Source organism: Carica papaya, chromosome 3 (assembly GCF_054855325.1).
Source record: "Carica papaya isolate Zhongbai chromosome 3, ASM5485532v1, whole genome shotgun sequence".
Lineage (NCBI taxonomy): Eukaryota > Viridiplantae > Streptophyta > Magnoliopsida > Brassicales > Caricaceae > Carica > Carica papaya.
This window is the reverse complement of record NC_142311.1, coordinates 27,650,899-27,663,065: the sequence shown is the minus strand read 5'-3', so window position 1 is coordinate 27,663,065 and position 12,167 is coordinate 27,650,899. Positions and strand designations below refer to the sequence as shown.

At 43.2% G+C, this 12,167-nt stretch overlaps 7 pseudogenes; 6 read left to right on the top strand and 1 right to left on the bottom strand.

Annotated features, from left to right (window-relative positions):
* Positions 1-479: 479 nt before the first annotated feature.
* On the bottom strand, positions 480-598 carry LOC148267480 (5S ribosomal RNA; annotated as a pseudogene).
* Positions 599-2,779: 2,181 nt separating this feature from the next.
* Positions 2,780-2,897, top strand: LOC148267479 (5S ribosomal RNA; annotated as a pseudogene).
* A 2,370-nt stretch (positions 2,898-5,267) lies between these two features.
* Positions 5,268-5,386, top strand: LOC148267478 (5S ribosomal RNA; annotated as a pseudogene).
* An 815-nt stretch (positions 5,387-6,201) lies between these two features.
* LOC148267477 (5S ribosomal RNA) lies at positions 6,202-6,320 on the top strand (annotated as a pseudogene).
* Positions 6,321-7,109: 789 nt separating this feature from the next.
* LOC148267476 (5S ribosomal RNA) lies at positions 7,110-7,228 on the top strand (annotated as a pseudogene).
* Positions 7,229-8,041: 813 nt separating this feature from the next.
* Positions 8,042-8,160, top strand: LOC148267475 (5S ribosomal RNA; annotated as a pseudogene).
* Positions 8,161-10,669: 2,509 nt separating this feature from the next.
* On the top strand, positions 10,670-10,787 carry LOC148267474 (5S ribosomal RNA; annotated as a pseudogene).
* The last annotated feature ends 1,380 nt before the right edge of the window (positions 10,788-12,167 follow it).

Genomic DNA, 12,167 nt, shown 5'->3' with positions numbered 1-12,167 from the left:
TAAATAGGTGGGATTGTTGCCATAGAGATGCAATTAGCTATTCAATGTGTACTATTCTAAAACATTAAGTCTTGTCATAAAATAAACTGCTATTAGGATACTGATTACTTTTATAACTTTATGACTTAGTTTACTTGTTTGAGTATTTGTCATTTGTCAAACGACTTTTATAGGTAGAAGGAATACGTACAAGATCTTCTATTTGTATAGAAGTAAAAAATCATTCAATTTTTCATTTGTCCCATGATTTTTATGGGTAGAAAGAATACATACAAGATCTTCTATTTGTATAGAAGTATAAAATCAAATACTAAAGCTTGTTGTAAACTCAAATAACACTTTTATCATGTTATGGGTTTTAATTGAATGTGTGAAAATTTTTAAGAAAATATCCCGACACCGTGACTCATGTTTACGAATGAACCAGCGGACCAATGCTCCAGTCCCGTGTAATGTTTAACGCTCTGTCTGTAAAAAGAAGGGTGCAACACGACAACTTCCCAAGAGGTCACCCATCCTAGTACTATTCTCGCCCAACCACGCTTAACTGCGGAGTTCTGATGGGATCCGGTGAATTAATGCTGGTATGATCGCACCCATTCTAGTTCATTGCAAATATGTATACCCCTTTTCCTTCCCTCCCCCCTCCCGTCATTTGTTTCGCTGTGTACGCACACCTCACCTCTGCTTTTAGTTCTAATATCAAGCGAAATGTCTCGGTGCCTTGACTGATGCCCATATGAATGGATCGCCCGCTGCACCTTTGTTTTCATTGTTATACTATGTAAGAACACTCTTATCACGTGATGGGTTTTAATTTAATGCACAAAAAATATTAAACAAAATGCCCCGGCAATGTGACTCACGTTTGTGAATGAACCGGCGGACCGTCGCTCTGGTCCCGCGTAACGTTTAACGCCCCGTCTGCAAATAGAATGGTACAACACGAGGACTTCCCAGGAGGTCACCCATCTTAGTAATGCTCTCACCTAAAAACCCTTAATTTCGGAGTTCTGATGGAATCTAGTGAATTAGTGCTAGTATGATTGCACTCGTTCAATTTCGCGCTGCAAATACATATACCCCCTCTCCCGTCATTTTTTTCGTTGTGCGTGCACCCCACACATTTGCTTCTAATTCTAATATCAAGTGAAATACAGCTCGACTCACGCCCAGATGAACAGACTGCCCACCGTACCTCGTTTTTCATTGTTCTACTATGTAAAATGCTTGTAATGACCTCTCATAACATGGTGGACTAAAAATGAATGCACGAAAAATATTAAGCAAAATGCCTTGACGCTGCGACTCACGTTTGCGAATGAACCGACAGACTGTGGTTTTAGTCGCGCATAATGTCTGTTGCCTCGTGTGCAAAAAAAAGGTGCAATACTAGGACTTTCCAAAAGGTCAACCATCTTAATACTTCTCTCACCAAACAACACTTAACTGCAGAGTTCTGATAGGATTTAGCATATTAATGCTGGTCTGATCACACCCATCCCATTCCGCGCTATAAATGTATGTGCCCCTTCTCCTTCCCTTCCCCCTCCCAACATTTGTTTCGCTATGCACGCACACCTCACCTATTCTTCCAGTTCTAATATCAAGCAAAATGCCCAGTGTCAGGACTCATGCCCATATGAACAGATCGTTCCCTACATCGATATTTTTGTTGTTATACTATTTATGATACTTATAATAACACTCTTAACACCCTTCTATTTTCGCTTTATATTAGAATTAAAAGTAGAGGTGACATATGCACGCACAACGAAATAAATGACGGGATGGGGGAGGAAAGGAGAAGGGATATATGTATTTGCAGCGCCAACAAGAACGGGTGCGATCAAACCAGCACAAATTTACCATATCCCATCAGAACTCCGTAGTCAAGCATGCCTGTGCGAGAGTAGTACTAGGATGGGTGACATCCTGGGAAGTCCTCGTGTTGCACCCTTCTTTTTGCAGACGGGGCGTTAAACATTACGTGGGACCGGAGCGATGGTCCACCAGTTCATTCGTAAACATTAGTCACGGCGCCAAGACATTTTGCTTAATATTTTGTGTGCATTCAATTAAATCCCATAACGTGATAAGAGTGTTATTACAAGTATCATACATAGTAGAACAACGAAAATAGAGATGTAGGGAGTGATCTGTTCATCTGGCCATGAGTCGAGGCGCTGGGACATTTCACTTGATATTAGAATTAGAAGTAGAGGTGAGGTGTGTGCGCACAGTGAAACAAATTATGGGAGGGGAAGGGAAGGAGAAGGGGCAAATGCATTTGCAGTGCAGAATGGGACGGGTGTGATCATACCAGCAGTATTGCACTGGATCCTATCAAAACTCCGCTGTTAAGCATATATGGGCGAGAGTAGTTCTAGGATGAGTGACCTCTTGAAAAATGCTCGTATTATACCCGTCTTTTTACGGACGGGGCATTAAACCTTACGCGTGACTGGTGCCATAGTCCACTGGTTCATTCGCCAGTGTGAGTCACGGCGCCAGGGAATTTTGCTTAATTTTTTTATGTGCATTAATTTATAGTCCATTACGTGATAAGAGAGTCATTACGAGCATCTTATATTTTAGAACAAAAAAAAATAAAGTACGGCGGGTGGTCCTCTAATCTGGGCATGAGTCGAGGTGCCGGGGTATTTCACTTGATATTAAAACTAGAAATAGAGGTGTGGTGTGTGTGCATAGCGAAAAAAATAATGCGAGAGGGGAGGGAAGGAAAAAGGGTATATGTATTTGAAGTGCAAAATGGGAGGGATGCGATCATACCAGCACTAATGCACCGGATCCCATCAAACTCTGCAATTAAGCGTACTTGGGCGAGAGTAGTACTAGGATGGGTGACCTCCTGAGAAGTCCTCGTGTTGCACCTGTCATTTTACTGAGGAGGCATTAAACATTACGCACGACCGGAGCAACAGTCCATCGGTTCATTCGCCGACATGAGTCGCGGTGCCGAGACATTTTGCTTAATATTTTTTGGGCATTCATTTATGGTCCATCATGAGATAAGAGTGTTATTATGAGTATCTTACATAGTAGAACAATGAAAATAGAGGTGCCGCAGATGGCTCGTTCATCTAGGTTTGAGTTGAGGCGCCGGGGTGTTTTGGTCTATATTAGAACTAGAAGCAGAGGTGCAGTGTGCGAGCACAACGAAACAAATGGGGGGAAAGGGGAGGGAAGGTGAATGGATATATGTATTTACAGCGCATAATGGAAGGGCTGTGATCATACCAGCACTAACGCACATGATCCCATTAGAACTCCGCAGTTATGCGTGCCTGAGCGAGAGTAGTATCAGGATGGGTGACCTCTTGAGAAGTTCTCATGTTACACTCGTCTTTTTGCAGACAGGGTGTTAAACTTTACGCGTGAATGGAGCCACGATCCACTGGTTCATTTGCCAATGTGAGTCGCGGTGCTGGGGCATTTTGCTTTATCTTTTTTGTGTATTCATTTATAATCCACCACGTGATAAGAGTGTCATTACGAGCATATTACATAGTAAAAAAATGAAAAACAAGGTGCGGTGGGCGGTTCGTTCATCTGGACATGAGTCGAGGCGCATGGGCATTTTGCTTGATATTAGAACTAGAAGTAGAGGTGAAGTGTGCGCGCACAATAAAACAAATGACGGGAAGGGCGAGGAAAGGAGAAGGGTTTATATATTTGCAGCGCAGAATAGAACTAGTGCGATCATACCAGCACTAATGTACCATATCCCATTAGAACTCCGTAGTTAGGCGTGCCTGGGCAAGAGTAGTACTAGGATGGGTGACCTCCTTAGAAGTCCCCATGTTGCACCTGTCTTTTTGCAGACAGGGCATTAAATGTTATGCATGACCAGAGCCACGATCCGCTGGTTCATTCACCGACGTGAGTCGCGGCACCAGAATATTTTGCTTAATATTTTTCAGGCATTCATTTTTAGTCCACCACGTGATAAGAGTGTTATTACGAGCATCTTAAAGAGTAGAACAACAAAAATAGATTTACGGCGAGTGGTCTGTTCATTTGAGTGTGAGTCGTGGCGTCGGGGTATTTCTCTTGATATTAAAATTAGAAGCAGAGGTGCGGTGTGCGCGCCCAGTGAAACAAATGATGGGAGGGGGGGTGGGATCATACCAGCACTAATGCACCATATCCCATCAGAACTCCGCAGTTAAGTGTGCTTTGGCGAGAGTAGTAATAGGATGGGTGACCTCTTAGAATGTCCTCGTGTTGCACCTGTCTTTTTTTACAGACAGGGCATTAAACATTACGTGCGACCGGAGTCACGGTCTGCCGGTTTATTCCCCAATGTGAGTAACAGCACTGTGGCATTTTGTTTAATATTTTTCATGCATTCATTTATAGTCAACTATGTGATAAGAGTATCATTACGAGTATCTTAAATAGTAGAACAACCAAAACAGAGGTACGACGGGCGGTCCATTCATCTAGCTGTGAATCGAGGCGGCGGGGCATTTTTCTTGATATTAGAACTAGGAGTAGAGTTATAGTGAGCGCGCACAGTGAAACAAATGATGGTAGGGGGGAGGAAAGGAGAAGGGGTATATGTATTTGCAGTGCTGAATGGGACGGGTGGGATCATACCATCACTAATGCACCATATCCCATTATAACTCCGTAGTTAAGCGCATTTGGGTGAGAGTAGTACTAGGATAAGTGACCTCCTAGGAAGTCCTCGTGTTGCACCCGTCTTTTTGCGAACGATACGCTAAACATTCTGTGCGACCGGAGCTATTGTCTGCCTGTTCATTCGCTGGAGTGAGTCACGGTGCCGGGGCATTTTGCTTAATATTTTTGGTGCATTCATTTATTGTCCACCATGTGATAAGAGTGTCATTACAAATAATACTAGGATGGGTGATCTCCTAGGAAGTCCTCATGTTGCACCCGTCTTTTCACGGATGAGGCGTTAAACGTTACACATGATTGGAGCCATAGTCCGCTGGTGTGAGTCGCAGCAGCGGGGAATTTTACTTAATATTTTTCGTGCATTCATTTATAGTCCACCCATGATAAAAGTATTATTACAAGCATATTACATAGTATAACAACAAAAATAGAGGTGCGGCCTACGGTCCATTCATCTGGGCATGAGTTAAGGAGTCGGGGTATTTCACTTGATATTAGAACTAGAAGCAAAGGTCCAGTGTCCACACATAGTGAAATAAATGCCAGGAGGGGGGGAGGGAAGTAGAAGGGTTATTTGCATTTGCAGTGCGAAATGGAACAAGTGCGATGATACCACCAGTAATGCACCAGATCTGATCAGAACTTCGCAATTAAGAGTGCTTGGACGAGAGTAGTATTAGGATGGGTGACCTCCTGAAAAGTACACGTGTTGCACTTGTCTTTTTGTGGATAGGGCGTTAAAAATTATGTGCGACCGGAGCCATAGTTCGCCCGTTTATTCGTCGACGTGAGTTGCATCATTGGAGCATTTAGTTTAACATTTTTCATGCATTCATTTATGGTCCATCACGTAGTAATAGTGTCATTATGAGTATCTTACAAAGTAGAACAACGAAAACAGAGGTGCAGTGGGTAGTCCCTTAATCAGGGCATCAATCAAGGTGCCAAAACATTTGCTTAATATTAGAACTAGAAGTAGAGGTGCGGTGTACGCGCACAGTGAAATAAATGATGGGAGGGTGGAGGGAAGGAGAAGGGGTACATACATTTGCAGCAAAAAGGGACGAGTGCAATCATACCGAACTAATGTGCCGAATCCCATTAGAAATCCAGAGTTAAACGTGCTTGGGTGAAAGTAGTACTAGGATGGATGACCTCCTGGAAAGTTCTCGTGTTGTACCCATCATTTTGCAGACGGAGCGCTAAATATTACACAGGACTGGAGCCACGATTTGCTGATTCATTCACAAACGTGAGTTGTGGCACCAGACCATTTTGCTTAATATTTTTCATGCATTCTTTTATAGTCCACCACATGATAAGAGTATCATTACGAGTATCTTACATAGTAGAATAACGAAAATAGAGGTATGGCGGGTGGTCCGTTCATCTAGGCATGAGTCAAGCCACACAAGGTATTTCACTTAATATTAGAACTAGAAGAAGACGTGCAGTGGCATGCACAACAAAACAAATGATGGGCAAGGGGAGGAAAGAAGAAGGGGTATATATATTCGCAGCGCGAAATATGATAGGTGCGATCATACCAGCACTAATGCATCAGATCCCATCAGAACTCCATAATTAAGAGTTCTTGGACGAGAGTAGTAATAGGATGGGTGACCTCTTGGGAAGTCCATGTGTTGCATCTTTTTTTTTGCAAATAGGGCGTTAGATGTTACGCGCGACAGGAGCTATGGTCTGCCAGTTCATTCGCAAATATGAGTCACGACATTAGTATTTTTGGCATAATATTTTTCGTGCATTCATTTATAGTCCACCACATGATAAGAGTGTCATTACGAGCATCTTACATAGTAGAACAACAAAAAATGATGTGCAACAAACAATCTGTTCATCTGAGCGTGAGTCGAGGTGCTGGGACATTTCACTCTATATTAGAACTAGAATGAGAGGTCTGATGTACGCGCACAGTGAAACAAATGACAGGAGGGGGGAGGAAATGAGAATGGGTATATGTATTTACAGCGCAAAATCATACAGTTGGTATCATACCAACACTAATGCACCGGATCACATTAGAACTCCGCAGTTAAGCGCGCTTGGCCAAGAGTATTACTAGGATGGGTGACATCTTGGGAAGTCCTTGTTTGCACCCATCTTTTTGCAAATGGGGGGTGAAATGTTATGCGCGACCGAAGCCACGGTTCGTTGGTTCATTCGCAAACGTGAGTTGCGACACTAGAGCATTTTGCTTAATATTTTTTGTGTATTGATGTATAATCACCCACGTGATAAGAGTATCATTACAAGTATTTTACATAGTAGAATAACAAAAATAAATGTGAGTCGAGTCACCGTGGCATTTTGCTTGATATTAAAACTACAAAAAAAGGTGCGGTGTGCGCACACAGCGAAATAAACGACGGGAGGGGGAGGAAAACAGAAGGGTTATATGTATTTATAGTGCAAAATGGAACGGGTGAGATCATACCAGCACTAATGCAACGGATTCCACTAGAACTCCATAGCTAAGCGTGCTTGGACGAGAGTACTACTATGATGGGTGACCTCCTAGGAAGTTCTCGTATTACACCCATCTTTTTGAAACCGGGGCATTAAACATTGCGCGCTACTGGAGCCACGTTCTGCTAGTTCATTTACCGGTGTGACCCACGGTACTAGGTTGCTTAATATTTTTTGTGCTTTCATTTATAGTCCACCACATGATAAGAGTATTATTACGAGCATTTTACATAGCAGAACAACAAAAATAGAGGTGTGGCGAGAAGTCCATTCATATGGGCATGAGCTAAGGCACTGAGTCATTTCACTTAATATTAGAACTAGAATTAGAGTTGAGGTTTGCACGCAGAGTGAAACAAATGATGGCAGGGGGGAGAGAAAGAGAAGGGGCATATGCATTTGTAGCACGGAAAGGGACGGCTGCGATCATAACAACACTATTGCACTGAATCCCAACAAAATTCACAACTAAGGGTGCTTGGGCGAGAGTAGTACTAAGATGAGTGACCTCTTGGGAAGTCCTCATGTTGCACCTATTTTTTTACGGACGGGGCGTTAAACATTACGCACGATAGGAGCCACAGTATGCCAGTTCATTTACCGGCGTGATTCGCGGTGTCGGGATATTTGGCTTAATATTTTTCGTATATTTATTTATAATCCACCACATGAAAAGAGTGTTATTACGAGCATTTTAAATATTAGAACAACAAAAATAGAGGTGCAGCGGACGGTTTATTCTACTGGGCGTGAGTCGAGGCACCGGGGCATTTCGCTTGATATTTGAACTAGAAGCAGAGATGCGGTGTGCACGCAAAGTGAAACAAATGATAAGCGAGGGGAGGAAAGGAGAAGGGGTATATGCATTTGCAGTGCGGATTAAGATGGGTGCAATCATACCAGCACTGATGCACCGGATCCCATCAGAACTCTGCAGTTAAGCGTGCTTGGGCAATAGTAGTACTAGGATGGGTAATCTCCTGGGAAGTTCTCGTATTGCACCTATCTTTCTCTGGACGGGACGTTAAACGTTATGCGCGATCGAAGGCACGGTCAGTTGGTTCATTCGCCAGTGTGAGTTGAGGTGCTGGGGCATTTTACTTAATATTTTTTGTACATTCATTTATAGTCCTCCACATGATAAGAGTTTCATTACGAATATCTTACATAGTAGAATAATAAAAAATGAGGTACGACAGGTGGTCCATTCATCTGGGTATGAGTCGAGGCACTTGGGCATTATGGTTGATATTAGAACTAGAAGTAGAGGTGCGATGTGCGTGCACAGCAAAACAAATGACAAGAAGGGGTAGGGAAGGAGAAGGGGTATGTTTATTTACTGTGCAAAATGGAATGGGTGCGATCATACCAACAGTAATGCACCGAATATCATCAGAACTCTGTAGTTAAGTGTGTTTGGGCTAGAGTAGTTTTAAGATGGGTGACCTCCTGGGAGGTCCTTATATTGCATCCATCTTTTTGTGGATGGGGCGTTAAACATTACGCGTGATAGGAGCCACGGCTCACCCGTTCATTCGCTGGTATGAGTCTTGTTGGCGGGACATTTTTCTTAATATTTTTTGTGCATTCATTTATAGTCCACCATATTAAGAGTGTCATTAAGAGAATCTTAAATAGTAGAACAACGAAAACAAAGGTGCAGCGGGCGATCCGTTCATCTAGGCATGAGTCGAGGTGTCGGGGCATTTCTCTTGATATTAGAACTAAAAGCACAGGTGAGGTGTGTGCGTAAAATGAAACAAATGATGGGATGAGGGAGGGAAGGAGAAAGAGCACATGTATTTGCAGCGCAGATTGGGAGGGGTGCGATCATACTAGCACTAATACATAGGATCCCATCAAAATTCTGCATTTAAGCATGCTTGGGCGAGAGTAGTACTAGGATGGTTGACCTCCTGGGAAGTCCTCATGTTACATCCGTCTTTTTACGGAAGGGGTGCTAAATGTTACGTGCGACAGGAAACACGGTCCGCTGGTTCATTCGCCGGTGTGAGTCGCGACGCTGGGGCATTTTGCTTATTACTTTCATCACGTTATAAAAGTGTTATTACGAGTATCTTAAATAGTAGAGCAACAAAAATAGAGGTACGACCGGCGGTTTGTTCATTTGGGCATGAGTTGAGGTGCCGGGGTAATTCTCTTGATATTAGAACAAGAAGCATAGGTGAGGTGCGCGCGCACAGCGAAACAAATGATAGAATGGGGAAGGAAAGCAGAAGGGGCACATGCATTCACAGCGTGGAATGATATGGTTGTGATCATACCAAAACTAATGCACCGGATCCCATTAGACGAGGTGCTAAACGTTACACACGACTGAAGCCATGGCCTGTCAGTTTATTTGCAAAATTGAGTCACGGCACCGGGACATTTTGCTTAATTTTTTGTGTGCATTCATTTATGATTCACCACATAATAAAAGTTTCATTACAAGCATCTTACATAGTAGAACAACAAAAATAAAAGTGCGATGGGCAGTCCGTTCATCTAAGTGTGAGTTGAGGCATTGGGGCATTTTGAACTAAAAGTAGAGGTGCGTTGTGCGCAACAATGAAACACAATGTATTTGCAGCGCAAAATGGGACTGGTGCGATCATACCAACATTAATGCACCGTATCCCATCAGAACTCTACAATTAAGCGTGCTTAGGAGAGACTATTACTAAGATGGGTGACCTCCGGGGAAGACCTCATGTTGCACCTGTCTTTTTATAGACGGGGCGTTAAACGTTACACACGACTGGAGCCACAGTTTACCGACGTGAGTCGCGACGCCTGATTATTTTACTTAAAATTTTTCGTGCATTCATTTTTAGTCCATCACGTGAAAGAGTGTCATTACAAGCATCTTAAATAGTAGAACAACAAAAAACTAGGTGCAGTGGGTGGTCCGTTCATCTAGGGGTGAGTTGAGCCACTGGGGCATTTCACTTGATATTAGAATTAGAAGCAGAGGTGCGGAGTGCGCACATAGTGAAACAAATGATGGGAGGGGGGAGGAAAGGAGAAGAGGTATATGTATTTACAGCGCAAAATGGAAAGGGTGCAATCATACTAGCATTAATGCATCAGAACTAAACAGTTAAGAGTGCTTGGGTGATAGTAGTCCTTGGATTTGTGATCTCCTGGGATGTTTTCGTGTTGCATCCATCTTTTTATAGACAGGGTGTTAAACTTTATGCGGGACTAGAGTCACGATCCGCCGGTTCATTCACAAATGTGAGTCGTGGTGCTAGAGAATTTTGATATTTTTCGTGCATTCATTTATAGTTCACGTCATAAGAGTGTCATTACAAGCATCTTACATAGTAGAACAATGAAAATAGAGGTACGGCAGGTGGTCCTTTCATCTGGGCGTGAGTTGAGGCTCCATGCCATTTAGTTTGATATTAGAATGAGAAAAAGAGGCACGGTGTACGCGCACAGTAAAATAAATGATGGGAGGGGGGTGGAAAGGGGAAGGGGTACATGTATTTGTAGTATGGAATAGGACGGGTGTGATCATACCAGCACTAATGCATGGATCCCATAAGAACTCTACAGTTAAGCGTGCTTGGGCGACAATAGTACGAAGATGGTTGACCTCTTGGGAAGTCCTCGTGTTGCACCCGTCTTTCTGCGAACGAGACATTAAACGTTACACGCGACCAGATACACGGTCCACCGATTCATTCCCCAACGTGAGTCCTGCTACATTGGCCTTTTGTTTAATATTTTTCATGTATTCATTTATAGTCCATCACGAGATAAGAGTGTCATTACAAGTATCTTACATAGTAGAGCAACAAAAATAGAGGTGCGGTGTGCAGTTCGTTCATATGGGCGTGAGTCGAGGTGCCATGGAATTTTGCTCTATATTAGAACTAGAAGTAGAGGTGCAGCATGAGTACACAGTGAAACAAAAGACGGGAGGAGGGAGGGTAGGCGAAGGTGTATATGATTTTACAGCGCGAAATAGAACGGGTGCGATGATACCATAATTAATTCACCAAATCCCATCAAAACTCCGTAGTTAGGCGTGCTTGGGCAAGAGTAATACTAGGATGGGTGACTCCTGGGAAGTCCTCGAGTTGCACCCTTCATTTTGCAAATGGGGCGTTAAACGTTATGCTCGATCGAAGCAACAGTTTATCGATTCATTCGTAAACTTGAGTCATGGTACCGAGGCATTTTGCTTAATATTTTTCATGCATTCAATTAGAGCCCACCACGTGATAAGAGTATCATTACGAGTATCTTATATAGTAGAACAACAAAAAGGGAGGTGCAGCAGGCGATCCGTTCATCTAGGCATGAGTCAAGCCGCTGGGGCATTTCGCTTGATATTAGAACTAGAAGGAGATGTGCGGTGTGCACGCACAACGAAACAAATTATGGGAGATGGGAGGGAAGGAGAAGGGTTATATGTTTTGCAGTGCAGAATGGGATAGGTGAGATCATACCAACACAAATGCATCGGATCCCATCAGATCTCCGCAGTAAAGCGTGCTTGCTAGAGAGTAGTACTAGGATGGGTCACCTCTTGGCAAGTCCTCGTGTTTCAGCTGTCTTTTTACAGACACGGTGTTAAACGTTACGCGAGACTGGAGCCACAGTATGTCGGTGTGAGTCGCGGCACCGAGGCATTTTGCTTAATATTTTTCGTGAATCCATATATTATCCACCACATGATAGGAGTGTTATTATGAGCATCTTACGTAGTAAAAAAATAAAAAATGAGGTGCGGCAAGCACTCCATTTATCTGGGCATGAGTCGAGGAATCGGGGCTTTTCGCTTGATATTAGAACTAGAAACAAAGGTGCAGTATGCACGCAGGGCGAAACAAATGTTAAGAGGGGGGAGGAAAGGAGAAGGGAATATGTATTTGCAGCGTGGATTAGGAGGGATGAGATCATACAAGCACTAATGCACTGAATCCATCAGAACTCCGTAGTCAAGCGTGCTTAGGCGAAAGTAGTACTAGGATGGGTGACCTCCTAGAAAGTCCTTG